The sequence below is a fragment of the Pungitius pungitius genome, chromosome 1 (assembly GCF_949316345.1).
Source record: "Pungitius pungitius chromosome 1, fPunPun2.1, whole genome shotgun sequence".
Classification (NCBI taxonomy): Eukaryota; Metazoa; Chordata; class Actinopteri; order Perciformes; family Gasterosteidae; genus Pungitius; species Pungitius pungitius.
This window is the reverse complement of record NC_084900.1, coordinates 13,493,110-13,514,534: the sequence shown is the minus strand read 5'-3', so window position 1 is coordinate 13,514,534 and position 21,425 is coordinate 13,493,110. Positions and strand designations below refer to the sequence as shown.

Below are 21,425 nucleotides of genomic sequence, written 5' to 3'. Positions count from 1 at the left end.
ACAGTTGTGCTAAACTTCACAGTTCCGCTAAACTTCAAGCCTGAACAGGGACTTGAACCCTGGACCCTCAGATTAAAAGTCTGATGCTCTACCGACTGAGCTATCCAGGCTTCGAAAACTGAATGGATTGTTGCAAACGTGATTCTGGCAGAGGAACAAGTCAAATTTGTTTGTCAACAAAATATTCAGGGTTTAAGGTTTGACCGTGATTAGAAGGTAATGTTGGAAAACGGTACTGGTTAAAGGAACATCTGAGAGGACTGAAGAGAAAAGCATTTGTAACCCTGCTCAGAGGAAGAAGCAAAACAGCTTTGGGAAGGGTAAAGCTTGGTTTGGAACTTATTCAGGACAAACAATAGTTGAAACTTGACAGGAAGGTCAGAGTTCCACTAAACTTCAAGCCTGAACAGGGACTTGAACCCTGGACCCTCAGATTAAAAGTCTGATGCTCTACCGACTGAGCTATCCAGGCTTCGAAAACTGAATGGATTGTTGCAGACGTGATTCTGGCGGAGGAACCCTGCTCAGGAAGAAGCATAACAGCTTTCGGAAGGGTAAAGCTTGGTTTGGAACTGGCTCAAGAGTCAGGAACTTTACGGCAAGGTCACAGTTGTGCTAAACTTCACAGTTCCGCTAAACTTCAAGCCTGAACAGGGACTTGAACCCTGGACCCTCAGATTAAAAGTCTGATGCTCTACCGACTGAGCTATCCAGGCTTCGAAAACTGAATGGATTGTTGCAAACGTGATTCTGGCAGAGGAACCCTGCTCAGAAGAAGAAGCATAACAGCTTTCGGAAGGGTAAAGCTTGGTTTGGAACTGGCTCAAGAGTCAGGAACTTTACGGGAAGGTCACAGTTGTGCTCAACTTCACAGTTCCGCTAAACTTCAAGCCTGAACAGGGACTTGAACCCTGGACCCTCAGATTAAAAGTCTGATGCTCTACCGACTGAGCTATCCAGGCTTCGAAAACTGAATGGATTGTTGCAAACGTGATTCTGGCAGAGGAACCCTGCTCAGAGGAAGAAGCATAAAAGCTTTGGGAAGGGTAAAGCTTGGTTTGGAACTGGCTCAAGAGTCAGGAACTTTACGGGAAGGTCACAGTTGTGCTAAACTTCACAGTTCCGCTAAACTTCAAGCCTGAACAGGGACTTGAACCCTGGACCCTCAGATTAAAAGTCTGATGCTCTACCGACTGAGCTATCCAGGCTTCAAAAACTGAATGGATTGTTGCAAACGTGATTCTGGCAGAGGAACCCTGCTCAGAGGAAGAAGCATAAAAGCTTTGGGAAGGGTAAAGCTTGGTTTGGAACTGGCTCAAGAGTCAGGAACTTTACGGGAAGGTCACAGTTGTGCTAAACTTCACAGTTCCGCTAAACTTCAAGCCTGAACAGGGACTTGAACCCTGGACCCTCAGATTAAAAGTCTGATGCTCTACCGACTGAGCTATCCAGGCTTCGAAAACTGAATGGATTGTTGCAAACGTGATTCTGGCAGAGGAACCCTGCTCAGAGGAAGAAGCATAAAAGCTTTGGGAAGGGTAAAGCTTGGTTTGGAACTGGCTCAAGAGTCAGGAACTTTACGGGAAGGTCACAGTTGTGCTAAACTTCACAGTTCCGCTAAACTTCAAGCCTGAACAGGGACTTGAACCCTGGACCCTCAGATTAAAAGTCTGATGCTCTACCGACTGAGCTATCCAGGCTTCGAAAACTGAATGGATTGTTGCAAACGTGATTCTGGCAGAGGAACAAGTCAAATTTGTTTGTCAACAAAATATTCAGGGTTTAAGGTTTGACCGTGATTAGAAGGTAATGTTGGAAAACGGTACTGGTTAAAGGAACATCTGAGAGGACTGAAGAGAAAAGCATTTGTAACCCTGCTCAGAGGAAGAAGCAAAACAGCTTTGGGAAGGGTAAAGCTTGGTTTGGAACTTATTCAGGACAAACAATAGTTGAAACTTGACAGGAAGGTCAGAGTTCCACTAAACTTCAAGCCTGAACAGGGACTTGAACCCTGGACCCTCAGATTAAAAGTCTGATGCTCTACCGACTGAGCTATCCAGGCTTCGAAAACTGAATGGATTGTTGCAAACGTGATTCTGGCAGAGGAACCCTGCTCAGAAGAAGAAGCATAACAGCTTTCGGAAGGGTAAAGCTTGGTTTGGAACTGGCTCAAGAGTCAGGAACTTTACGGGAAGGTCACAGTTGTGCTCAACTTCACAGTTCCGCTAAACTTCAAGCCTGAACAGGGACTTGAACCCTGGACCCTCAGATTAAAAGTCTGATGCTCTACCGACTGAGCTATCCAGGCTTCGAAAACTGAATGGATTGTTGCAAACGTGATTCTGGCAGAGGAACCCTGCTCAGAGAAAGAAGCATAAAAGCTTTGGGAAGGGTAAAGCTTGGTTTGGAACTGGCTCAAGAGTCAGGAACTTTACGGGAAGGTCACAGTTGTGCTAAACTTCACAGTTCCGCTAAACTTCAAGCCTGAACAGGGACTTGAACCCTGGACCCTCAGATTAAAAGTCTGATGCTCTACCGACTGAGCTATCCAGGCTTCAAAAACTGAATGGATTGTTGCAAACGTGATTCTGGCAGAGGAACCCTGCTCAGAGGAAGAAGCATAAAAGCTTTGGGAAGGGTAAAGCTTGGTTTGGAACTGGCTCAAGAGTCAGGAACTTTACGGGAAGGTCACAGTTGTGCTAAACTTCACAGTTCCGCTAAACTTCAAGCCTGAACAGGGACTTGAACCCTGGACCCTCAGATTAAAAGTCTGATGCTCTACCGACTGAGCTATCCAGGCTTCGAAAACTGAATGGATTGTTGCAAACGTGATTCTGGCAGAGGAACAAGTCAAATTTGTTTGTCAACAAAATATTCAGGGTTTAAGGTTTGACCGTGATTAGAAGGTAATGTTGGAAAACGGTACTGGTTAAAGGAACATCTGAGAGGACTGAAGAGAAAACCATTTGTAACCCTGCTCAGAGGAAGAAGCAAAACAGCTTTGGGAAGGGTAAAGCTTGGTTTGGAACTTATTCAGGACAAACAATAGTTGAAACTTGACAGGAAGGTCAGAGTTCCACTAAACTTCAAGCCTGAACAGGGACTTGAACCCTGGACCCTCAGATTAAAAGTCTGATGCTCTACCGACTGAGCTATCCAGGCTTCGAAAACTGAATGGATTGTTGCAGACGTGATTCTGGCGGAGGAACCCTGCTCAGAGGAAGAAGCATAACAGCTTTCGGAAGGGTAAAGCTTGGTTTGGAACTGGCTCAAGAGTCAGGAACTTTACGGCAAGGTCACAGTTGTGCTAAACTTCACAGTTCCGCTAAACTTCAAGCCTGAACAGGGACTTGAACCCTGGACCCTCAGATTAAAAGTCTGATGCTCTACCGACTGAGCTATCCAGGCTTCGAAAACTGAATGGATTGTTGCAAACGTGATTCTGGCGGAGGAACCCTGCTCAGAGGAAGAAGCATAACAGCTTTCGGAAGGGTAAAGCTTGGTTTGGAACTGGCTCAAGAGTCAGGAACTTTACGGCAAGGTCACAGTTGTGCTAAACTTCACAGTTCCGCTAAACTTCAAGCCTGAACAGGGACTTGAACCCTGGACCCTCAGATTAAAAGTCTGATGCTCTACCGACTGAGCTATCCAGGCTTCGAAAACTGAATGGATTGTTGCAAACGTGATTCTGGCAGAGGAACAAGTCAAATTTGTTTGTCAACAAAATATTCAGGGTTTAAGGTTTGACCGTGATTAGAAGGTAATGTTGGAAAACGGTACTGGTTAAAGGAACATCTGAGAGGACTGAAGAGAAAAGCATTTGTAACCCTGCTCAGAGGAAGAAGCAAAACAGCTTTGGGAAGGGTAAAGCTTGGTTTGGAACTTATTCAGGACAAACAATAGTTGAAACTTGACAGGAAGGTCAGAGTTCCTCTAAACTTCAAGCCTGAACAGGGACTTGAACCCTGGACCCTCAGATTAAAAGTCTGATGCTCTACCGACTGAGCTATCCAGGCTTCGAAAACTGAATGGATTGTTGCAGACGTGATTCTGGCGGAGGAACCCTGCTCAGAGGAAGAAGCATAACAGCTTTCGGAAGGGTAAAGCTTGGTTTGGAACTGGCTCAAGAGTCAGGAACTTTACGGCAAGGTCACAGTTGTGCTAAACTTCACAGTTCCGCTAAACTTCAAGCCTGAACAGGGACTTGAACCCTGGACCCTCAGATTAAAAGTCTGATGCTCTACCGACTGAGCTATCCAGGCTTCGAAAACTGAATGGATTGTTGCAGACGTGATTCTGGCAGAGGAACCCTGCTCAGAAGAAGAAGCATAACAGCTTTCGGAAGGGTAAAGCTTGGTTTGGAAGTGATTCAGGACAAACAATAGTTGAAACTTGACAGGAAGGTCACAGTTCCACTAAACTTCAAGCCTGAATAGGGACTTGAACCCTGGACCCTCAGATTAAAAGTCTGATGGTCTAGCAACTGAGCTATCCAGTCTTCAAAAACTGAATGGATTATTGCAAACGTGATTCTCGCAGAGGAACAAGTCAAATTTGTTCGTCAACAAAATATTCAGGGTTTAAGGTTTGACCGTGATTAGAAGGTAATGTTGGAAAACGGTACTTGTTAAAGGAACACCTGAGAGGACTGATGAGAAAAGCAATTGTAACCCTGCTCAGAGAAAGATGCAAAACAGCTTTGGGAAGGGTAAAGCTTGGTTTGGAAGTGATTCAGGACAAACAATAGTTGAAACTTGACAGGAAGGTCACAGTTCCACTAAACTTCAAGCCTGAATAGGGACTTAAACCCTGGACCCTCAGATTAAAAGTCTGATGGTCTAGCAACTGAGCTATCCAGTCTTCAAAAACTGAATGGATTATTGCAAACGTGATTCTCGCAGAAGAACAAGTCAAATTTGTTCGTCAACAAAATATTCAGGGTTTAAGGTTTGACCGTGATTAGAAGGTAATGTTGGAAAACGGTACTTGTTAAAGGAACATCTGAGAGGACTGATGAGAAAAGCAATTGTAACCCTGCTCAGAGGAAGATGCAAAACAGCTTTGGGAAGGGAAAAGCTTGGTTTGGAACTGATTCAGGACAAACAATAGTTGAAACTTGACAGGAAGGTCAGAGTTCCACTAAACTTCAAGCCTGAACAGGGACTTGAACCCTGGACCCTCAGATTAAAAGTCTGATGCTCTACCGACTGAGCTATCCAGGCTTTGAAAACTGAATGGATTGTTGCAGACGTGATTCTGGCAGAGGACCCTGCTCAGAAGAAGAAGCATAACAGCTTTCGGAAGGGAAAAGCTTGGTTTGGAACTGATTCAGGACAAACAATAGTTGAAACTTGACAGGAAGGTCACAGTTCCACTAAACTTCTAGCCTGAACAGGGACTTGAACCCTGGACCCTCAGATTAAAAGTCTGATGCTCTACCGACTGAGCTATCCAGGCTTCGAAAACTGAATGGATTATTGCAAACGTGATTCTCGCAGAGGAACAAGTCAAATTTGTTTGTCAACAAAATATTCAGGGTTTAAGGTTTGACCGTGATTAGAAGGTAATGTTGGAAAACGGTACTGGTTAAAGGAACATCTGAGAGGACTGAAGAGAAAAGCATTTGTAACCCTGCTCAGAGGAAGAAGCAAAACAGCTTTGGGAAGGGTAAAGCTTGGTTTGGAACTTATTCAGGACAAACAATAGTTGAAACTTGACAGGAAGGTCAGAGTTCCACTAAACTTCAAGCCTGAACATGGACTTGAACCCTGGACCCTCAGATTAAAAGTCTGATGCTCTACCGACTGAGCTATCCAGGCTTCGAAAACTGAATGGATTGTTGCAAACGTGATTCTGGCAGATTAACCCTGCTCAGAGGAAGAAGCATAAAAGCTTTGGGAAGGGTAAAGCTTGGTTTGGAACTGGCTCAAGAGTCAGGAACTTTACGGGAAGGTCACAGTTGTGCTAAACTTCACAGTTCCGCTAAACTTCAAGCCTGAACAGGGACTTGAACCCTGGACCCTCAGATTAAAAGTCTGATGCTCTACCGACTGAGCTATCCAGGCTTCGAAAACTGAATGGATTGTTGCAAACGTGATTCTGGCAGAGGAACCCTGCTCAGAAGAAGAAGCATAACAGCTTTCGGAAGGGTAAAGCTTGGTTTGGAACTGGCTCAAGAGTCAGGAACTTTACGGCAAGGTCACAGTTGTGCTAAACTTCACAGTTCCGCTAAACTTCAAGCCTGAACAGGGACTTGAACCCTGGACCCTCAGATTAAAAGTCTGATGCTCTACCGACTGAGCTATCCAGGCTTCGAAAACTGAATGGATTGTTGCAAACGTGATTCTGGCAGAGGAACCCTGCTCAGAGGAAGAAGCATAAAAGCTTTGGGAAGGGTAAAGCTTGGTTTGGAACTGGCTCAAGAGTCAGGAACTTTACGGGAAGGTCACAGTTGTGCTAAACTTCACAGTTCCGCTAAACTTCAAGCCTGAACAGGGACTTGAACCCTGGACCCTCAGATTAAAAGTCTGATGCTCTACCGACTGAGCTATCCAGGCTTCGAAAACTGAATGGATTATTGCAAACGTGATTCTCGCAGAGGAACAAGTCAAATTTGTTCGTCAACAAAATATTCAGGGTTTAAGGTTTGACCGTGATTAGAAGGTAATGTTGGAAAACGGTACTTGTTAAAGGAACATCTTAGAGGACTGATGAGAAAAGCAATTGTAACCCTGCTCAGAGGAAGATGCAAAACAGCTTTGGGAAGGGAAAAGCTTGGTTTGGAACTGATTCAGGACAAACAATAGTTGAAACTTGACAGGAAGGTCAGAGTTCCACTAAACTTCAAGCCTGAACAGGGACTTGAACCCTGGACCCTCAGATTAAAAGTCTGATGCTCTACCGACTGAGCTATCCAGGCTTTGAAAACTGAATGGATTGTTGCAGACGTGATTCTGGCAGAGGAACCCTGCTCAGAAGAAGAAGCATAACAGCTTTCGGAAGGGAAAAGCTTGGTTTGGAACTGATTCAGGACAAACAATAGTTGAAACTTGACAGGAAGGTCACAGTTCCACTAAACTTCTAGCCTGAACAGGGACTTGAACCCTGGACCCTCAGATTAAAAGTCTGATGCTCTACCGACTGAGCTATCCAGGCTTCGAAAACTGAATGGATTATTGCAAACGTGATTCTCGCAGAGGAACAAGTCAAATTTGTTTGTCAACAAAATATTCAGGGTTTAAGGTTTGACCGTGATTAGAAGGTAATGTTGGAAAACGGTACTGGTTAAAGGAACATCTGAGAGGACTGAAGAGAAAAGCATTTGTAACCCTGCTCAGAGGAAGAAGCAAAACAGCTTTGGGAAGGGTAAAGCTTGGTTTGGAACTTATTCAGGACAAACAATAGTTGAAACTTGACAGGAAGGTCAGAGTTCCACTAAACTTCAAGCCTGAACAGGGACTTGAACCCTGGACCCTCAGATTAAAAGTCTGATGCTCTACCGACTGAGCTATCCAGGCTTCGAAAACTGAATGGATTGTTGCAAACGTGATTCTGGCAGATTAACCCTGCTCAGAGGAAGAAGCATAAAAGCTTTGGGAAGGGTAAAGCTTGGTTTGGAACTGGCTCAAGAGTCAGGAACTTTACGGGAAGGTCACAGTTGTGCTAAACTTCACAGTTCCGCTAAACTTCAAGCCTGAACAGGGACTTGAACCCTGGACCCTCAGATTAAAAGTCTGATGCTCTACTGACTGAGCTATCCAGGCTTCGAAAACTGAATGGATTGTTGCAAACGTGATTCTGGCAGAGGAACCCTGCTCAGAAGAAGAAGCATAACAGCTTTCGGAAGGGTAAAGCTTGGTTTGGAACTGGCTCAAGAGTCAGGAACTTTACGGCAAGGTCACAGTTGTGCTAAACTTCACAGTTCCGCTAAACTTCAAGCCTGAACAGGGACTTGAACCCTGGACCCTCAGATTAAAAGTCTGATGCTCTACCGACTGAGCTATCCAGGCTTCGAAAACTGAATGGATTGTTGCAAACGTGATTCTGGCAGAGGAACCCTGCTCAGAGGAAGAAGCATAAAAGCTTTGGGAAGGGTAAAGCTTGGTTTGGAACTGGCTCAAGAGTCAGGAACTTTACGGGAAGGTCACAGTTGTGCTAAACTTCACAGTTCCGCTAAACTTCAAGGCTGAACAGGGACTTGAACCCTGGACCCTCAGATTAAAAGTCTGATGCTCTACCGACTGAGCTATCCAGGCTTCGAAAACTGAATGGATTATTGCAAACGTGATTCTCGCAGAGGAACAAGTCAAATTTGTTTGTCAACAAAATATTCAGGGTTTAAGGTTTGACCGTGATTAGAAGGTAATGTTGGAAAACGGTACTGGTTAAAGGAACATCTGAGAGGACTGAAGAGAAAAGCATTTGTAACCCTGCTCAGAGGAAGAAGCAAAACAGCTTTGGGAAGGGTAAAGCTTGGTTTGGAACTTATTCAGGACAAACAATAGTTGAAACTTGACAGGAAGGTCAGAGTTCCACTAAACTTCAAGCCTGAACAGGGACTTGAACCCTGGACCCTCAGATTAAAAGTCTGATGCTCTACCGACTGAGCTATCCAGGCTTCGAAAACTGAATGGATTGTTGCAGACGTGATTCTGGCGGAGGAACCCTGCTCAGAGGAAGAAGCATAACAGCTTTCGGAAGGGTAAAGCTTGGTTTGGAACTGGCTCAAGAGTCAGGAACTTTACGGCAAGGTCACAGTTGTGCTAAACTTCACAGTTCCGCTAAACTTCAAGCCTGAACAGGGACTTGAACCCTGGACCCTCAGATTAAAAGTCTGATGCTCTACCGACTGAGCTATCCAGGCTTCGAAAACTGAATGGATTGTTGCAAACGTGATTCTGGCAGAGGAACCCTGCTCAGAAGAAGAAGCATAACAGCTTTCGGAAGGGTAAAGCTTGGTTTGGAACTGGCTCAAGAGTCAGGAAATTTACGGGAAGGTCACAGTTGTGCTCAACTTCACAGTTCCGCTAAACTTCAAGCCTGAACAGGGACTTGAACCCTGGACCCTCAGATTAAAAGTCTGATGCTCTACCGACTGAGCTATCCAGGCTTCGAAAACTGAATGGATTGTTGCAAACGTGATTCTGGCAGAGGAACCCTGCTCAGAGGAAGAAGCATAAAAGCTTTGGGAAGGGTAAAGCTTGGTTTGGAACTGGCTCAAGAGTCAGGAACTTTACGGGAAGGTCACAGTTGTGCTAAACTTCACAGTTCCGCTAAACTTCAAGCCTGAACAGGGACTTGAACCCTGGACCCTCAGATTAAAAGTCTGATGCTCTACCAACTGAGCTATCCAGGCTTCGAAAACTGAATGGATTGTTGCAAACGTGATTCTGGCAGAGGAACCCTGCTCAGAAGAAGAAGCATAACAGCTTTCGGAAGGGTAAAGCTTGGTTTGGAAGTGATTCAGGACAAACAATAGTTGAAACTTGACAGGAAGGTCACAGTTCCACTAAACTTCAAGCCTGAATAGGGACTTAAACCCTGGACCCTCAGATTAAAAGTCTGATGGTCTAGCAACTGAGCTATCCAGTCTTCAAAAACTGAATGGATTATTGCAAACGTGATTCTCGCAGAAGAACAAGTCAAATATGTTCGTCAACAAAATATTCAGGGTTTAAGGTTTGACCGTGATTAGAAGGTAATGTTGGAAAACGGTACTTGTTAAAGGAACATCTGAGAGGACTGATGAGAAAAGCAATTGTAACCCTGCTCAGAGGAAGATGCAAAACAGCTTTGGGAAGGGAAAAGCTTGGTTTGGAACTGATTCAGGACAAACAATAGTTGAAACTTGACAGGAAGGTCAGAGTTCCACTAAACTTCAAGCCTGAACAGGGACTTGAACGCTGGACCCTCAGATTAAAAGTCTGATGCTCTACCGACTGAGCTATCCAGGCTTCGAAAACTGAATGGATTGTTGCAGACGTGATTCTGGCAGAGGAACCCTGCTCAGAAGAAGAAGCATAACAGCTTTCGGAAGGGTAAAGCTTGTTTTGGAAGTGATTCAGGACAAACAATAGTTGAAACTTGACAGGAAGGTCACAGTTCCACTAAACTTCAAGCCTGAATAGGGACTTGAACCCTGGACCCTCAGATTAAAAGTCTGATGGTCTAGCAACTGAGCTATCCAGTCTTCAAAAACTGAATGGATTATTGCAAACGTGATTCTCGCAGAGGAACAAGTCAAATTTGTTCGTCAACAAAATATTCAGGGTTTAAGGTTTGACCGTGATTAGAAGGTAATGTTGGAAAACGGTACTTGTTAAAGGAACACCTGAGAGGACTGATGAGAAAAGCAATTGTAACCCTGCTCAGAGAAAGATGCAAAACAGCTTTGGGAAGGGAAAAGCTTGGTTTGGAACTGATTCAGGACAAACAATAGTTGAAACTTGACAGGAAGGTCACAGTTCCACTAAACTTCTAGCCTGAACAGGGACTTGAACCCTGGACCCTCAGATTAAAAGTCTGATGCTCTACCGACTGAGCTATCCAGGCTTTGAAAACTGAATGGATTATTGCAAACGTGATTCTCGCAGAGGAACAAGTCAAATTTGTTTGTCAACAAAATATTCAGGGTTTAAGGTTTGACCGTGATTAGAAGGTAATGTTGGAAAACGGTACTGGTTAAAGGAACATCTGAGAGGACTGAAGAGAAAAGCATTTGTAACCCTGCTCAGAGGAAGAAGCAAAACAGCTTTGGGAAGGGTAAAGCTTGGTTTGGAACTTATTCAGGACAAACAATAGTTGAAACTTGACAGGAAGGTCAGAGTTCCACTAAACTTCAAGCCTGAACAGGGACTTGAACCCTGGACCCTCAGATTAAAAGTCTGATGCTCTACCGACTGAGCTATCCAGGCTTCGAAAACTGAATGGATTGTTGCAGACGTGATTCTGGCGGAGGAACCCTGCTCAGAGGAAGAAGCATAACAGCTTTCGGAAGGGTAAAGCTTGGTTTGGAACTGGCTCAAGAGTCAGGAACTTTACGGCAAGGTCACAGTTGTGCTAAACTTCACAGTTCCGCTAAACTTCAAGCCTGAACAGGGACTTGAACCCTGGACCCTCAGATTAAAAGTCTGATGCTCTACCGACTGAGCTATCCAGGCTTCGAAAACTGAATGGATTGTTGCAGACGTGATTCTGGCGGAGGAACCCTGCTCAGAGGAAGAAGCATAACAGCTTTCGGAAGGGTAAAGCTTGGTTTGGAACTGGCTCAAGAGTCAGGAACTTTACGGCAAGGTCACAGTTGTGCTAAACTTCACAGTTCCGCTAAACTTCAAGCCTGAACAGGGACTTGAACCCTGGACCCTCAGATTAAAAGTCTGATGCTCTACCGACTGAGCTATCCAGGCTTCGAAAACTGAATGGATTGTTGCAAACGTGATTCTGGCAGAGGAACCCTGCTCAGAAGAAGAAGCATAACAGCTTTCGGAAGGGTAAAGCTTGGTTTGGAACTGATTCAGGACAAACAATAGTTAAAACTTGACAGGAAGGTCAGAGTTCCACTAAACTTCAAGCCTGAACAGGGACTTGAACCCTGGACCCTCAGATTAAAAGTCTGATGCTCTACCGACTGAGCTATCCAGGCTTCGAAAACTGAATGGATTGTTGCAAACGTGATTCTGGCAGAGGAACCCTGCTCAGAAGAAGAAGCATAACAGCTTTCAGAAGGGTAAAGCTTGGTTTGGAACTGGCTCAAGAGTCAGGAACTTTACGGCAAGGTCACAGTTGTGCTAAACTTCACAGTTCCGCTAAACTTCAAGCCTGAACAGGGACTTGAACCCTGGACCCTCAGATTAAAAGTCTGATGCTCTACCGACTGAGCTATCCAGGCTTCGAAAACTGAATGGATTGTTGCAGACGTGATTCTGGCAGAGGAACCCTGCTCAGAAGAAGAAGCATAACAGCTTTCGGAAGGGTAAAGCTTGGTTTGGAACTGGCTCAAGAGTCAGGAACTTTACGGGAAGGTCACAGTTGTGCTCAACTTCACAGTTCCGCTAAACTTCAAGCCTGAACAGGGACTTGAACCCTGGACCCTCAGATTAAAAGTCTGATGCTCTACCGACTGAGCTATCCAGGCTTCGAAAACTGAATGGATTGTTGCAAACGTGATTCTGGCAGAGGAACCCTGCTCAGAGGAAGAAGCATAAAAGCTTTGGGAAGGGTAAAGCTTGGTTTGGAACTGGCTCAAGAGTCAGGAACTTTACGGGAAGGTCACAGTTGTGCTAAACTTCAAAGTTCCGCTAAACTTCAAGCCTGAACAGGGACTTGACCCCTGGACCCTCAGATTAAAAGTCTGATGCTCTACCGACTGAGCTATCCAGGCTTCGAAAACTGAATGGATTGTTGCAAACGTGATTCTGGCAGAGGAACCCTGCTCAGAGGAAGAAGCATAAAAGCTTTGGGAAGGGTAAAGCTTGGTTTGGAACTGGCTCAAGAGTCAGGAACTTTACGGGAAGGTCACAGTTGTGCTAAACTTCACAGTTCCGCTAAACTTCAAGCCTGAACAGGGACTTGAACCCTGGACCCTCAGATTAAAAGTCTGATGCTCTACCGACTGAGCTATCCAGGCTTCGAAAACTGAATGGATTGTTGCAAACGTGATTCTGGCAGAGGAACCCTGCTCAGAAGAAGAAGCATAACAGCTTTCGGAAGGGTAAAGCTTGGTTTGGAACTGGCTCAAGAGTCATGAACTTTACGGGAAGGTCACAGTTGTGCTAAACTTCACAGTTCCGCTAAACTTCAAGCCTGAACAGGGACTTGAACCCTGGACCCTCAGATTAAAAGTCTGATGCTCTACTGACTGAGCTATCCAGGCTTCGAAAACTGAATGGATTGTTGCAAACGTGATTCTGGCAGAGGAACCCTGCTCAGAAGAAGAAGCATAACAGCTTTCGGAAGGGTAAAGCTTGGTTTGGAACTGATTCAGGACAAACAATAGTTAAAACTTGACAGGAAGGTCAGAGTTCCACTAAACTTCAAGCCTGAACAGGGACTTGAACCCTGGACCCTCAGATTAAAAGTCTGATGCTCTACCGACTGAGCTATCCAGGCTTCGAAAACTGAAGGGATTGTTGCAAACGTGATTCTGGCAGAGGAACCCTGCTCAGAGGAAGAAGCATAAAAGCTTTGGGAAGGGTAAAGCTTGGTTTGGAACTGGCTCAAGAGTCAGGAACTTTACGGGAAGGTCACAGTTGTGCTAAACTTCACAGTTCCGCTAAACTTCAAGCCTGAACAGGGACTTGAACCCTGGACCCTCAGATTAAAAGTCTGATGCTCTACCGACTGAGCTATCCTGGCTTCGAAAACTGAATGGATTGTTGCAAACGTGATTCTGGCAGAGGAACCCTGCTCAGAAGAAGAAGCATAACAGCTTTCGGAAGGGTAAAGCTTGGTTTGGAACTGGCTCAAGAGTCATGAACTTTACGGGAAGGTCACAGTTGTGCTAAACTTCACAGTTCCGCTAAACTTCAAGCCTGAACAGGGACTTGAACCCTGGACCCTCAGATTAAAAGTCTGATGCTCTACCGACTGAGCTATCCAGGCTTCGAAAACTGAATGGATTGTTGCAAACGTGATTCTGGCAGAGGAACCCTGCTCAGAAGAAGAATCATAACAGCTTTCGGAAGGGTAAAGCTTGGTTTGGAACTGGCTCAAGAGTCAGGAACTTTACGGGAAGGTCACAGTTGTGCTAAACTTCACAGTTCCGCTAAACTTCAAGCCTGAACAGGGACTTGACCCCTGGACCCTCAGATTAAAAGTCTGATGCTCTACCGACTGAGCTATCCAGGCTTCGAAAACTGAATGGATTGTTGCAAACGTGATTCTGGCAGAGGAACCCTGCTCAGAAGAAGAAGCATAACAGCTTTCGGAAGGGTAAAGCTTGGTTTGGAACTGGCTCAAGAGTCAGGAACTTTACGGCAAGGTCACAGTTGTGCTAAACTTCACAGTTCCCCTAAACTTCAAGCCTGAACAGGGACTTGAACCCTGGACCCTCAGATTAAAAGTCTGATGCTCTACCGACTGAGCTATCCAGGCTTCGAAAACTGAATGGATTGTTGCAGACGTGATTCTGGCAGAGGAACCCTGCTCAGAAGAAGAAGCATAACAGCTTTCGGAAGGGTAAAGCTTGGTTTGGAACTGGCTCAAGAGTCAGGAACTTTACGGGAAGGTCACAGTTGTGCTCAACTTCACAGTTCCGCTAAACTTCAAGCCTGAACAGGGACTTGAACCCTGGACCCTCAGATTAAAAGTCTGATGCTCTACCGACTGAGCTATCCAGGCTTCGAAAACTGAATGGATTGTTGCAGACGTGATTCTGGCAGAGGAACCCTGCTCAGAAGAAGAAGCATAACAGCTTTCGGAAGGGTAAAGCTTGGTTTGGAACTGGCTCAAGAGTCAGGAACTTTACGGGAAGGTCACAGTTGTGCTCAACTTCACAGTTCCGCTAAACTTCAAGCCTGAACAGGGACTTGAACCCTGGACCCTCAGATTAAAAGTCTGATGCTCTACCGACTGAGCTATCCAGGCTTCGAAAACTGAATGGATTGTTGCAAACGTGATTCTGGCAGAGGAACCCTGCTCAGAGGAAGAAGCATAAAAGCTTTGGGAAGGGTAAAGCTTGGTTTGGAACTGGCTCAAGAGTCAGGAACTTTACGGGAAGGTCACAATTGTGCTAAACTTCACAGTTCCGCTAAACTTCAAGCCTGAACAGGGACTTGACCCCTGGACCCTCAGATTAAAAGTCTGATGCTCTACCGACTGAGCTATCCAGGCTTCGAAAACTGAATGGATTGTTGCAAACGTGATTCTGGCAGAGGAACCCTGCTCAGAGGAAGAAGCATAAAAGCTTTGGGAAGGGTAAAGCTTGGTTTGGAACTGGCTCAAGAGTCAGGAACTTTACGGGAAGGTCACAGTTGTGCTAAACTTCACAGTTCCGCTAAACTTCAAGCCTGAACAGGGACTTGAACCCTGGACCCTCAGATTAAAAGTCTGATGCTCTACCGACTGAGCTATCCAGGCTTCGAAAACTGAATGGATTGTTGCAAACGTGATTCTGGCAGAGGAACCCTGCTCAGAAGAAGAAGCATAACAGCTTTCGGAAGGGTAAAGCTTGGTTTGGAACTGGCTCAAGAGTCATGAACTTTACGGGAAGGTCACAGTTGTGCTAAACTTCACAGTTCCGCTAAACTTCAAGCCTGAACAGGGACTTGAACCCTGGACCCTCAGATTAAAAGTCTGATGCTCTACCGACTGAGCTATCCAGGCTTCGAAAACTGAATGGATTGTTGCAAACGTGATTCTGGCAGAGGAACCCTGCTCAGAAGAAGAAGCATAACAGCTTTCGGAAGGGTAAAGCTTGGTTTGGAACTGATTCAGGACAAACAATAGTTAAAACTTGACAGGAAGGTCAGAGTTCCACTAAACTTCAAGCCTGAACAGGGACTTGAACCCTGGACCCTCAGATTAAAAGTCTGATGCTCTACCGACTGAGCTATCCAGGCTTCGAAAACTGAATGGATTGTTGCAAACGTGATTCTGGAAGAGGAACCCTGCTCAGAGGAAGAAGCATAAAAGCTTTGGGAAGGGTAAAGCTTGGTTTGGAACTGGCTCAAGAGTCAGGAACTTTACGGGAAGGTCACAGTTGTGCTAAACTTCACAGTTCCGCTAAACTTCAAGCCTGAACAGGGACTTGAACCCTGGACCCTCAGATTAAAAGTCTGATGCTCTACCGACTGAGCTATCCTGGCTTCGAAAACTGAATGGATTGTTGCAAACGTGATTCTGGCAGAGGAACCCTGCTCAGAAGAAGAAGCATAACAGCTTTCGGAAGGGTAAAGCTTGGTTTGGAACTGGCTCAAGAGTCATGAACTTTACGGGAAGGTCACAGTTGTGCTAAACTTCACAGTTCCGCTAAACTTCAAGCCTGAACAGGGACTTGAACCCTGGACCCTCAGATTAAAAGTCTGATGCTCTACCGACTGAGCTATCCAGGCTTCGAAAACTGAATGGATTGTTGCAAACGTGATTCTGGCAGAGGAACCCTGCTCAGAAGAAGAATCATAACAGCTTTCGGAAGGGTAAAGCTTGGTTTGGAACTGGCTCAAGAGTCAGGAACTTTACGGGAAGGTCACAGTTGTGCTAAACTTCACAGTTCCGCTAAACTTCAAGCCTGAACAGGGACTTGACCCCTGGACCCTCAGATTAAAAGTCTGATGCTCTACCGACTGAGCTATCCAGGCTTCGAAAACTGAATGGATTGTTGCAAACGTGATTCTGGCAGAGGAACCCTGCTCAGAGGAAGAAGCATAAAAGCTTTGGGAAGGGTAAAGCTTGGTTTGGAACTGGCTCAAGAGTCAGGAACTTTACGGGAAGGTCACAGTTGTGCTAAACTTCACAGTTCCGCTAAACTTCAAGCCTGAACAGGGACTTGAACCCTGGACCCTCAGATTAAAAGTCTGATGCTCTACCGACTGAGCTATCCAGGCTTCGAAAACTGAATGGATTGTTGCAAACGTGATTCTGGCAGAGGAACCCTGCTCAGAAGAAGAAGCATAACAGCTTTCGGAAGGGTAAAGCTTGGTTTGGAACTGGCTCAAGAGTCATGAACTTTACGGGAAGGTCACAGTTGTGCTAAACTTCACAGTTCCGCTAAACTTCAAGCCTGAACAGGGACTTGAACCCTGGACCCTCAGATTAAAAGTCTGATGCTCTACCGACTGAGCTATCCAGGCTTCGAAAACTGAATGGATTGTTGCAAACGTGATTCTGGCAGAGGAACCCTGCTCAGAAGAAGAAGCATAACAGCTTTCGGAAGGGTAAAGCTTGGTTTGGAACTGATTCAGGACAAACAATAGTTAAAACTTGACAGGAAGGTCAGAGTTCCACTAAACTTCAAGCCTGAACAGGGACTTGAACCCTGGACCCTCAGATTAAAAGTCTGATGCTCTACCGACTGAGCTAACCAGGCTTCGAAAACTGAATGGATTGTTGCAAACGTGATTCTGGCAGAGGAACCCTGCTCAGAGGAAGAAGCATAAAAGCTTTGGGAAGGGTAAAGCTTGGTTTGGAACTGGCTCAAGAGTCAGGAACTTTACGGGAAGGTCACAGTTGTGCTAAACTTCACAGTTCCGCTAAACTTCAAGCCTGAACAGGGACTTGAACCCTGGACCCTCAGATTAAAAGTCTGATGCTCTACCGACTGAGCTATCCTGGCTTCGAAAACTGAATGGATTGTTGCAAACGTGATTCTGGCAGAGGAACCCTGCTCAGAAGAAGAAGCATAACAGCTTTCGGAAGGGTAAAGCTTGGTTTGGAACTGGCTCAAGAGTCATGAACTTTACGGGAAGGTCACAGTTGTGCTAAACTTCACAGTTCCGCTAAACTTCAAGCCTGAACAGGGACTTGAACCCTGGACCCTCAGATTAAAAGTCTGATGCTCTACCGACTGAGCTATCCAGGCTTCGAAAACTGAATGGATTGTTGCAAACGTGATTCTGGCAGAGGAACCCTGCTCAGAAGAAGAATCATAACAGCTTTCGGAAGGGTAAAGCTTGGTTTGGAACTGGCTCAAGAGTCAGGAACTTTACGGGAAGGTCACAGTTGTGCTAAACTTCACAGTTCCGCTAAACTTCAAGCCTGAACAGGGACTTGAACCCTGGACCCTCAGATTAAAAGTCTGATGCTCTACCGACTGAGCTATCCAGGCTTCGAAAACTGAATGGATTGTTGCAAACGTGATTCTGGCAGAGGAACCCTGCTCAGAAGAAGAAGCATAACAGCTTTCGGAAGGGTAAAGCTTGGTTTGGAACTGGCTCAAGAGTCAGGAACTTTACGGGAAGGTCACAGTTGTGCTAAACTTCACAGTTCCGCTAAACTTCAAGCCTGAACAGGGACTTGAACCCTGGACCCTCAGATTAAAAGTCTGATGCTCTACCGACTGAGCTATCCAGGCTTCGAAAACTGAATGGATTGTTGCAAACGTGATTCTGGCAGAGGAACAAGTCAAATTTGTTTGTCAACAAAATATTCAGGGTTTAAGGTTTGACCGTGATTAGAAGGTAATGTTGGAAAACGGTACTGGTTAAAGGAACATCTGAGAGGACTGAAGAGAAAAGCATTTGTAACCCTGCTCAGAGGAAGAAGCAAAACAGCTTTGGGAAGGGTAAAGCTTGGTTTGGAACTTATTCAGGACAAACAATAGTTGAAACTTGACAGGAAGGTCAGAGTTCCACTAAACTTCAAGCCTGAACAGGGACTTGAACCCTGGACCCTCAGATTAAAAGTCTGATGCTCTACCGACTGAGCTATCCAGGCTTCGAAAACTGAATGGATTGTTGCAAACGTGATTCTGGCAGAGGAACCCTGCTCAAAAGAAGAAGCATAACAGCTTTCGGAAGGGTAAAGCTTGGTTTGGAACTGATTCAGGACAAACAATAGTTAAAACTTGACAGGAAGGTCAGAGTTCCACTAAACTTCAAGCCTGAACAGGGACTTGAACCCTGGACCCTCAGATTAAAAGTCTGATGCTCTACCGACTGAGCTATCCAGGCTTCGAAAACTGAAGGGATTGTTGCAAACGTGATTCTGGCAGAGGAACCCTGCTCAGAGGAAGAAGCATAAAAGCTTTGGGAAGGGTAAAGCTTGGTTTGGAACTGGCTCAAGAGTCAGGAACTTTACGGGAAGGTCACAGTTGTGCTAAACTTCACAGTTCCGCTAAACTTCAAGCCTGAACAGGGACTTGAACCCTGGACCCTCAGATTAAAAGTCTGATGCTCTACCGACTGAGCTATCCTGGCTTCGAAAACTGAATGGATTGTTGCAAACGTGATTCTGGCAGAGGAACCCTGCTCAGAAGAAGAAGCATAACAGCTTTCGGAAGGGTAAAGCTTGGTTTGGAACTGGCTCAAGAGTCATGAACTTTACGGGAAGGTCACAGTTGTGCTAAACTTCACAGTTCCGCTAAACTTCAAGCCTGAACAGGGACTTGAACCCTGGACCCTCAGATTAAAAGTCTGATGCTCTACCGACTGAGCTATCCAGGCTTCGAAAACTGAATGGATTGTTGCAAACGTGATTCTGGCAGAGGAACCCTGCTCAGAAGAAGAATCATAACAGCTTTCGGAAGGGTAAAGCTTGGTTTGGAACTGGCTCAAGAGTCAGGAACTTTACGGGAAGGTCACAGTTGTGCTAAACTTCACAGTTCCGCTAAACTTCAAGCCTGAACAGGGACTTGACCCCTGGACCCTCAGATTAAAAGTCTGATGCTCTACCGACTGAGCTATCCAGGCTTCGAAAACTGAATGGATTGTTGCAAACGTGATTCTGGCAGAGGAACCCTGCTCAGAAGAAGAAGCATAACAGCTTTCGGAAGGGTAAAGCTTGGTTTGGAACTGGCTCAAGAGTCAGGAACTTTACGGCAAGGTCACAGTTGTGCTAAACTTCACAGTTCCGCTAAACTTCAAGCCTGAACAGGGACTTGAACCCTGGACCCTCAGATTAAAAGTCTGATGCTCTACCGACTGAGCTATCCAGGCTTCGAAAACTGAATGGATTGTTGCAGACGTGATTCTGGCAGAGGAACCCTGCTCAGAAGAAGAAGCATAACAGCTTTCGGAAGGGTAAAGCTTGGTTTGGAACTGGCTCAAGAGTCAGGAACTTTACGGGAAGGTCACAGTTGTGCTCAACTTCACAGTTCCGCTAAACTTCAAGCCTGAACAGGGACTTGAACCCTGGACCCTCAGATTAAAAGTCTGATGCTCTACCGACTGAGCTATCCAGGCTTCGAAAACTGAATGGATTGTTGCAGACGTGATTCTGGCAGAGGAACCCTGCTCAGAAGAAGAAGCATAACAGCTTTCGGAAGGGTAAAGCTTGGTTTGGAACTGGCTCAAGAGTCAGGAACTTTACGGGAAGGTCACAGTTGTGCTCAACTTCACAGTTCCGCTAAACTTCAAGCCTGAACAGGGACTTGAACCCTGGACCCTCAGATTAAAAGTCTGATGCTCTACCGACTGAGCTATCCAGGCTTCGAAAACTGAATGGATTGTTGCAAACGTGATTCTGGCAGAGGAACCCTGCTCAGAGGAAGAAGCATAAAAGCTTTGGGAAGGGTAAAGCTTGGTTTGGAACTGGCTCAAGAGTCAGGAACTTTACGGGAAGGTCACAATTGTGCTAAACTTCACAGTTCCGCTAAACTTCAAGCCTGAACAGGGACTTGACCCCTGGACCCTCAGATTAAAAGTCTGATGCTCTACCGACTGAGCTATCCAGGCTTCGAAAACTGAATGGATTGTTGCAAACGTGATTCTGGCAGAGGAACCCTGCTCAGAGGAAGAAGCATAAAAGCTTTGGGAAGGGTAAAGCTTGGTTTGGAACTGGCTCAAGAGTCAGGAACTTTACGGGAAGGTCACAGTTGTGCTAAACTTCACAGTTCCGCTAAACTTCAAGCCTGAACAGGGACTTGACCCCTGGACCCTCAGATTAAAAGTCTGATGCTCTACCGACTGAGCTATCCAGGCTTCGAAAACTGAATGGATTGTTGCAAACGTGATTCTGGCAGAGGAACCCTGCTCAGAGGAAGAAGCATAAAAGCTTTGGGAAGGGTAAAGCTTGGTTTGGAACTGGCTCAAGAGTCAGGAACTTTACGGGAAGGTCACAATTGTGCTAAACTTCACAGTTCCGCTAAACTTCAAGCCTGAACAGGGACTTGACCCCTGGACCCTCAGATTAAAAGTCTGATGCTCTACCGACTGAGCTATCCAGGCTTCGAAAACTGAATGGATTGTTGCAAACGTGATTCTGGCAGAGGAACCCTGCTCAGAGGAAGAAGCATAAAAGCTTTGGGAAGGGTAAAGCTTGGTTTGGAACTGGCTCAAGAGTCAGGAACTTTACGGGAAGGTCACAGTTGTGCTAAACTTCACAGTTCCGCTAAACTTCAAGCCTGAACAGGGACTTGAACCCTGGACCCTCAGATTAAAAGTCTGATGCTCTACCGACTGAGCTATCCAGGCTTCGAAAACTGAATGGATTGTTGCAAACGTGATTCTGGCAGAGGAACCCTGCTCAGAAGAAGAAGCATAACAGCTTTCGGAAGGGTAAAGCTTGGTTTGGAACTGGCTCAAGAGTCATGAACTTTACGGGAAGGTCACAGTTGTGCTAAACTTCACAGTTCCGCTAAACTTCAAGCCTGAACAGGGACTTGAACCCTGGACCCTCAGATTAAAAGTCTGATGCTCTACCGACTGAGCTATCCAGGCTTCGAAAACTGAATGGATTGTTGCAAACGTGATTCTGGCAGAGGAACCCTGCTCAGAAGAAGAAGCATAACAGCTTTCGGAAGGGTAAAGCTTGGTTTGGAACTGATTCAGGAC

General features: G+C 45.6%; 1 protein-coding gene and 77 non-coding genes across 81 annotated transcripts in view; all 78 read right to left on the bottom strand.

Annotated features, from left to right (window-relative positions):
* The window catches only part of itpr3 (inositol 1,4,5-trisphosphate receptor, type 3), a 161,468-nt gene that overhangs the window by 85,408 nt on the left and 54,635 nt on the right, over positions 1-21,425 (bottom strand). The gene's annotated exons all lie outside the window — the stretch shown is intronic.
* trnak-uuu (transfer RNA lysine (anticodon UUU)) lies at positions 38-110 on the bottom strand. The gene has a single exon. It is a non-coding gene; the product is annotated as a tRNA-Lys (tRNA).
* On the bottom strand, positions 400-472 carry trnak-uuu (transfer RNA lysine (anticodon UUU)). Its single transcript has one exon. It is a non-coding gene; the product is annotated as a tRNA-Lys (tRNA).
* trnak-uuu (transfer RNA lysine (anticodon UUU)) lies at positions 644-716 on the bottom strand. Its single transcript has one exon. It is a non-coding gene; the product is annotated as a tRNA-Lys (tRNA).
* trnak-uuu (transfer RNA lysine (anticodon UUU)) lies at positions 890-962 on the bottom strand. Its single transcript has one exon. It is a non-coding gene; the product is annotated as a tRNA-Lys (tRNA).
* On the bottom strand, positions 1,136-1,208 carry trnak-uuu (transfer RNA lysine (anticodon UUU)). Its single transcript has one exon. It is a non-coding gene; the product is annotated as a tRNA-Lys (tRNA).
* Positions 1,382-1,454, bottom strand: trnak-uuu (transfer RNA lysine (anticodon UUU)). The gene has a single exon. It is a non-coding gene; the product is annotated as a tRNA-Lys (tRNA).
* On the bottom strand, positions 1,628-1,700 carry trnak-uuu (transfer RNA lysine (anticodon UUU)). The gene has a single exon. It is a non-coding gene; the product is annotated as a tRNA-Lys (tRNA).
* On the bottom strand, positions 1,990-2,062 carry trnak-uuu (transfer RNA lysine (anticodon UUU)). Its single transcript has one exon. It is a non-coding gene; the product is annotated as a tRNA-Lys (tRNA).
* Positions 2,236-2,308, bottom strand: trnak-uuu (transfer RNA lysine (anticodon UUU)). The gene has a single exon. It is a non-coding gene; the product is annotated as a tRNA-Lys (tRNA).
* Positions 2,482-2,554, bottom strand: trnak-uuu (transfer RNA lysine (anticodon UUU)). Its single transcript has one exon. It is a non-coding gene; the product is annotated as a tRNA-Lys (tRNA).
* On the bottom strand, positions 2,728-2,800 carry trnak-uuu (transfer RNA lysine (anticodon UUU)). Its single transcript has one exon. It is a non-coding gene; the product is annotated as a tRNA-Lys (tRNA).
* trnak-uuu (transfer RNA lysine (anticodon UUU)) lies at positions 3,090-3,162 on the bottom strand. Its single transcript has one exon. It is a non-coding gene; the product is annotated as a tRNA-Lys (tRNA).
* On the bottom strand, positions 3,336-3,408 carry trnak-uuu (transfer RNA lysine (anticodon UUU)). The gene has a single exon. It is a non-coding gene; the product is annotated as a tRNA-Lys (tRNA).
* trnak-uuu (transfer RNA lysine (anticodon UUU)) lies at positions 3,582-3,654 on the bottom strand. The gene has a single exon. It is a non-coding gene; the product is annotated as a tRNA-Lys (tRNA).
* Positions 3,944-4,016, bottom strand: trnak-uuu (transfer RNA lysine (anticodon UUU)). Its single transcript has one exon. It is a non-coding gene; the product is annotated as a tRNA-Lys (tRNA).
* trnak-uuu (transfer RNA lysine (anticodon UUU)) lies at positions 4,190-4,262 on the bottom strand. The gene has a single exon. It is a non-coding gene; the product is annotated as a tRNA-Lys (tRNA).
* Positions 5,150-5,222, bottom strand: trnak-uuu (transfer RNA lysine (anticodon UUU)). Its single transcript has one exon. It is a non-coding gene; the product is annotated as a tRNA-Lys (tRNA).
* Positions 5,385-5,457, bottom strand: trnak-uuu (transfer RNA lysine (anticodon UUU)). The gene has a single exon. It is a non-coding gene; the product is annotated as a tRNA-Lys (tRNA).
* On the bottom strand, positions 5,747-5,819 carry trnak-uuu (transfer RNA lysine (anticodon UUU)). Its single transcript has one exon. It is a non-coding gene; the product is annotated as a tRNA-Lys (tRNA).
* On the bottom strand, positions 5,993-6,065 carry trnak-uuu (transfer RNA lysine (anticodon UUU)). The gene has a single exon. It is a non-coding gene; the product is annotated as a tRNA-Lys (tRNA).
* On the bottom strand, positions 6,239-6,311 carry trnak-uuu (transfer RNA lysine (anticodon UUU)). Its single transcript has one exon. It is a non-coding gene; the product is annotated as a tRNA-Lys (tRNA).
* On the bottom strand, positions 6,485-6,557 carry trnak-uuu (transfer RNA lysine (anticodon UUU)). The gene has a single exon. It is a non-coding gene; the product is annotated as a tRNA-Lys (tRNA).
* Positions 6,847-6,919, bottom strand: trnak-uuu (transfer RNA lysine (anticodon UUU)). Its single transcript has one exon. It is a non-coding gene; the product is annotated as a tRNA-Lys (tRNA).
* On the bottom strand, positions 7,083-7,155 carry trnak-uuu (transfer RNA lysine (anticodon UUU)). Its single transcript has one exon. It is a non-coding gene; the product is annotated as a tRNA-Lys (tRNA).
* On the bottom strand, positions 7,445-7,517 carry trnak-uuu (transfer RNA lysine (anticodon UUU)). The gene has a single exon. It is a non-coding gene; the product is annotated as a tRNA-Lys (tRNA).
* Positions 7,691-7,763, bottom strand: trnak-uuu (transfer RNA lysine (anticodon UUU)). Its single transcript has one exon. It is a non-coding gene; the product is annotated as a tRNA-Lys (tRNA).
* trnak-uuu (transfer RNA lysine (anticodon UUU)) lies at positions 7,937-8,009 on the bottom strand. Its single transcript has one exon. It is a non-coding gene; the product is annotated as a tRNA-Lys (tRNA).
* Positions 8,183-8,255, bottom strand: trnak-uuu (transfer RNA lysine (anticodon UUU)). Its single transcript has one exon. It is a non-coding gene; the product is annotated as a tRNA-Lys (tRNA).
* On the bottom strand, positions 8,545-8,617 carry trnak-uuu (transfer RNA lysine (anticodon UUU)). Its single transcript has one exon. It is a non-coding gene; the product is annotated as a tRNA-Lys (tRNA).
* Positions 8,791-8,863, bottom strand: trnak-uuu (transfer RNA lysine (anticodon UUU)). The gene has a single exon. It is a non-coding gene; the product is annotated as a tRNA-Lys (tRNA).
* trnak-uuu (transfer RNA lysine (anticodon UUU)) lies at positions 9,037-9,109 on the bottom strand. Its single transcript has one exon. It is a non-coding gene; the product is annotated as a tRNA-Lys (tRNA).
* On the bottom strand, positions 9,283-9,355 carry trnak-uuu (transfer RNA lysine (anticodon UUU)). The gene has a single exon. It is a non-coding gene; the product is annotated as a tRNA-Lys (tRNA).
* On the bottom strand, positions 9,881-9,953 carry trnak-uuu (transfer RNA lysine (anticodon UUU)). The gene has a single exon. It is a non-coding gene; the product is annotated as a tRNA-Lys (tRNA).
* trnak-uuu (transfer RNA lysine (anticodon UUU)) lies at positions 10,479-10,551 on the bottom strand. Its single transcript has one exon. It is a non-coding gene; the product is annotated as a tRNA-Lys (tRNA).
* Positions 10,841-10,913, bottom strand: trnak-uuu (transfer RNA lysine (anticodon UUU)). The gene has a single exon. It is a non-coding gene; the product is annotated as a tRNA-Lys (tRNA).
* trnak-uuu (transfer RNA lysine (anticodon UUU)) lies at positions 11,087-11,159 on the bottom strand. The gene has a single exon. It is a non-coding gene; the product is annotated as a tRNA-Lys (tRNA).
* On the bottom strand, positions 11,333-11,405 carry trnak-uuu (transfer RNA lysine (anticodon UUU)). Its single transcript has one exon. It is a non-coding gene; the product is annotated as a tRNA-Lys (tRNA).
* Positions 11,569-11,641, bottom strand: trnak-uuu (transfer RNA lysine (anticodon UUU)). Its single transcript has one exon. It is a non-coding gene; the product is annotated as a tRNA-Lys (tRNA).
* trnak-uuu (transfer RNA lysine (anticodon UUU)) lies at positions 11,815-11,887 on the bottom strand. The gene has a single exon. It is a non-coding gene; the product is annotated as a tRNA-Lys (tRNA).
* trnak-uuu (transfer RNA lysine (anticodon UUU)) lies at positions 12,061-12,133 on the bottom strand. The gene has a single exon. It is a non-coding gene; the product is annotated as a tRNA-Lys (tRNA).
* Positions 12,307-12,379, bottom strand: trnak-uuu (transfer RNA lysine (anticodon UUU)). Its single transcript has one exon. It is a non-coding gene; the product is annotated as a tRNA-Lys (tRNA).
* trnak-uuu (transfer RNA lysine (anticodon UUU)) lies at positions 12,553-12,625 on the bottom strand. The gene has a single exon. It is a non-coding gene; the product is annotated as a tRNA-Lys (tRNA).
* On the bottom strand, positions 12,799-12,871 carry trnak-uuu (transfer RNA lysine (anticodon UUU)). The gene has a single exon. It is a non-coding gene; the product is annotated as a tRNA-Lys (tRNA).
* On the bottom strand, positions 13,035-13,107 carry trnak-uuu (transfer RNA lysine (anticodon UUU)). Its single transcript has one exon. It is a non-coding gene; the product is annotated as a tRNA-Lys (tRNA).
* Positions 13,281-13,353, bottom strand: trnak-uuu (transfer RNA lysine (anticodon UUU)). Its single transcript has one exon. It is a non-coding gene; the product is annotated as a tRNA-Lys (tRNA).
* On the bottom strand, positions 13,527-13,599 carry trnak-uuu (transfer RNA lysine (anticodon UUU)). The gene has a single exon. It is a non-coding gene; the product is annotated as a tRNA-Lys (tRNA).
* trnak-uuu (transfer RNA lysine (anticodon UUU)) lies at positions 13,773-13,845 on the bottom strand. The gene has a single exon. It is a non-coding gene; the product is annotated as a tRNA-Lys (tRNA).
* trnak-uuu (transfer RNA lysine (anticodon UUU)) lies at positions 14,019-14,091 on the bottom strand. Its single transcript has one exon. It is a non-coding gene; the product is annotated as a tRNA-Lys (tRNA).
* Positions 14,265-14,337, bottom strand: trnak-uuu (transfer RNA lysine (anticodon UUU)). The gene has a single exon. It is a non-coding gene; the product is annotated as a tRNA-Lys (tRNA).
* Positions 14,511-14,583, bottom strand: trnak-uuu (transfer RNA lysine (anticodon UUU)). The gene has a single exon. It is a non-coding gene; the product is annotated as a tRNA-Lys (tRNA).
* Positions 14,757-14,829, bottom strand: trnak-uuu (transfer RNA lysine (anticodon UUU)). Its single transcript has one exon. It is a non-coding gene; the product is annotated as a tRNA-Lys (tRNA).
* Positions 15,003-15,075, bottom strand: trnak-uuu (transfer RNA lysine (anticodon UUU)). Its single transcript has one exon. It is a non-coding gene; the product is annotated as a tRNA-Lys (tRNA).
* trnak-uuu (transfer RNA lysine (anticodon UUU)) lies at positions 15,249-15,321 on the bottom strand. Its single transcript has one exon. It is a non-coding gene; the product is annotated as a tRNA-Lys (tRNA).
* Positions 15,485-15,557, bottom strand: trnak-uuu (transfer RNA lysine (anticodon UUU)). The gene has a single exon. It is a non-coding gene; the product is annotated as a tRNA-Lys (tRNA).
* Positions 15,731-15,803, bottom strand: trnak-uuu (transfer RNA lysine (anticodon UUU)). Its single transcript has one exon. It is a non-coding gene; the product is annotated as a tRNA-Lys (tRNA).
* trnak-uuu (transfer RNA lysine (anticodon UUU)) lies at positions 15,977-16,049 on the bottom strand. The gene has a single exon. It is a non-coding gene; the product is annotated as a tRNA-Lys (tRNA).
* trnak-uuu (transfer RNA lysine (anticodon UUU)) lies at positions 16,223-16,295 on the bottom strand. The gene has a single exon. It is a non-coding gene; the product is annotated as a tRNA-Lys (tRNA).
* On the bottom strand, positions 16,469-16,541 carry trnak-uuu (transfer RNA lysine (anticodon UUU)). The gene has a single exon. It is a non-coding gene; the product is annotated as a tRNA-Lys (tRNA).
* trnak-uuu (transfer RNA lysine (anticodon UUU)) lies at positions 16,715-16,787 on the bottom strand. The gene has a single exon. It is a non-coding gene; the product is annotated as a tRNA-Lys (tRNA).
* trnak-uuu (transfer RNA lysine (anticodon UUU)) lies at positions 16,951-17,023 on the bottom strand. The gene has a single exon. It is a non-coding gene; the product is annotated as a tRNA-Lys (tRNA).
* Positions 17,197-17,269, bottom strand: trnak-uuu (transfer RNA lysine (anticodon UUU)). Its single transcript has one exon. It is a non-coding gene; the product is annotated as a tRNA-Lys (tRNA).
* trnak-uuu (transfer RNA lysine (anticodon UUU)) lies at positions 17,443-17,515 on the bottom strand. The gene has a single exon. It is a non-coding gene; the product is annotated as a tRNA-Lys (tRNA).
* trnak-uuu (transfer RNA lysine (anticodon UUU)) lies at positions 17,689-17,761 on the bottom strand. Its single transcript has one exon. It is a non-coding gene; the product is annotated as a tRNA-Lys (tRNA).
* Positions 17,935-18,007, bottom strand: trnak-uuu (transfer RNA lysine (anticodon UUU)). The gene has a single exon. It is a non-coding gene; the product is annotated as a tRNA-Lys (tRNA).
* On the bottom strand, positions 18,297-18,369 carry trnak-uuu (transfer RNA lysine (anticodon UUU)). Its single transcript has one exon. It is a non-coding gene; the product is annotated as a tRNA-Lys (tRNA).
* Positions 18,533-18,605, bottom strand: trnak-uuu (transfer RNA lysine (anticodon UUU)). The gene has a single exon. It is a non-coding gene; the product is annotated as a tRNA-Lys (tRNA).
* Positions 18,779-18,851, bottom strand: trnak-uuu (transfer RNA lysine (anticodon UUU)). Its single transcript has one exon. It is a non-coding gene; the product is annotated as a tRNA-Lys (tRNA).
* Positions 19,025-19,097, bottom strand: trnak-uuu (transfer RNA lysine (anticodon UUU)). Its single transcript has one exon. It is a non-coding gene; the product is annotated as a tRNA-Lys (tRNA).
* Positions 19,271-19,343, bottom strand: trnak-uuu (transfer RNA lysine (anticodon UUU)). The gene has a single exon. It is a non-coding gene; the product is annotated as a tRNA-Lys (tRNA).
* On the bottom strand, positions 19,517-19,589 carry trnak-uuu (transfer RNA lysine (anticodon UUU)). Its single transcript has one exon. It is a non-coding gene; the product is annotated as a tRNA-Lys (tRNA).
* Positions 19,763-19,835, bottom strand: trnak-uuu (transfer RNA lysine (anticodon UUU)). The gene has a single exon. It is a non-coding gene; the product is annotated as a tRNA-Lys (tRNA).
* trnak-uuu (transfer RNA lysine (anticodon UUU)) lies at positions 20,009-20,081 on the bottom strand. The gene has a single exon. It is a non-coding gene; the product is annotated as a tRNA-Lys (tRNA).
* On the bottom strand, positions 20,255-20,327 carry trnak-uuu (transfer RNA lysine (anticodon UUU)). The gene has a single exon. It is a non-coding gene; the product is annotated as a tRNA-Lys (tRNA).
* Positions 20,501-20,573, bottom strand: trnak-uuu (transfer RNA lysine (anticodon UUU)). Its single transcript has one exon. It is a non-coding gene; the product is annotated as a tRNA-Lys (tRNA).
* Positions 20,747-20,819, bottom strand: trnak-uuu (transfer RNA lysine (anticodon UUU)). Its single transcript has one exon. It is a non-coding gene; the product is annotated as a tRNA-Lys (tRNA).
* On the bottom strand, positions 20,993-21,065 carry trnak-uuu (transfer RNA lysine (anticodon UUU)). The gene has a single exon. It is a non-coding gene; the product is annotated as a tRNA-Lys (tRNA).
* Positions 21,239-21,311, bottom strand: trnak-uuu (transfer RNA lysine (anticodon UUU)). Its single transcript has one exon. It is a non-coding gene; the product is annotated as a tRNA-Lys (tRNA).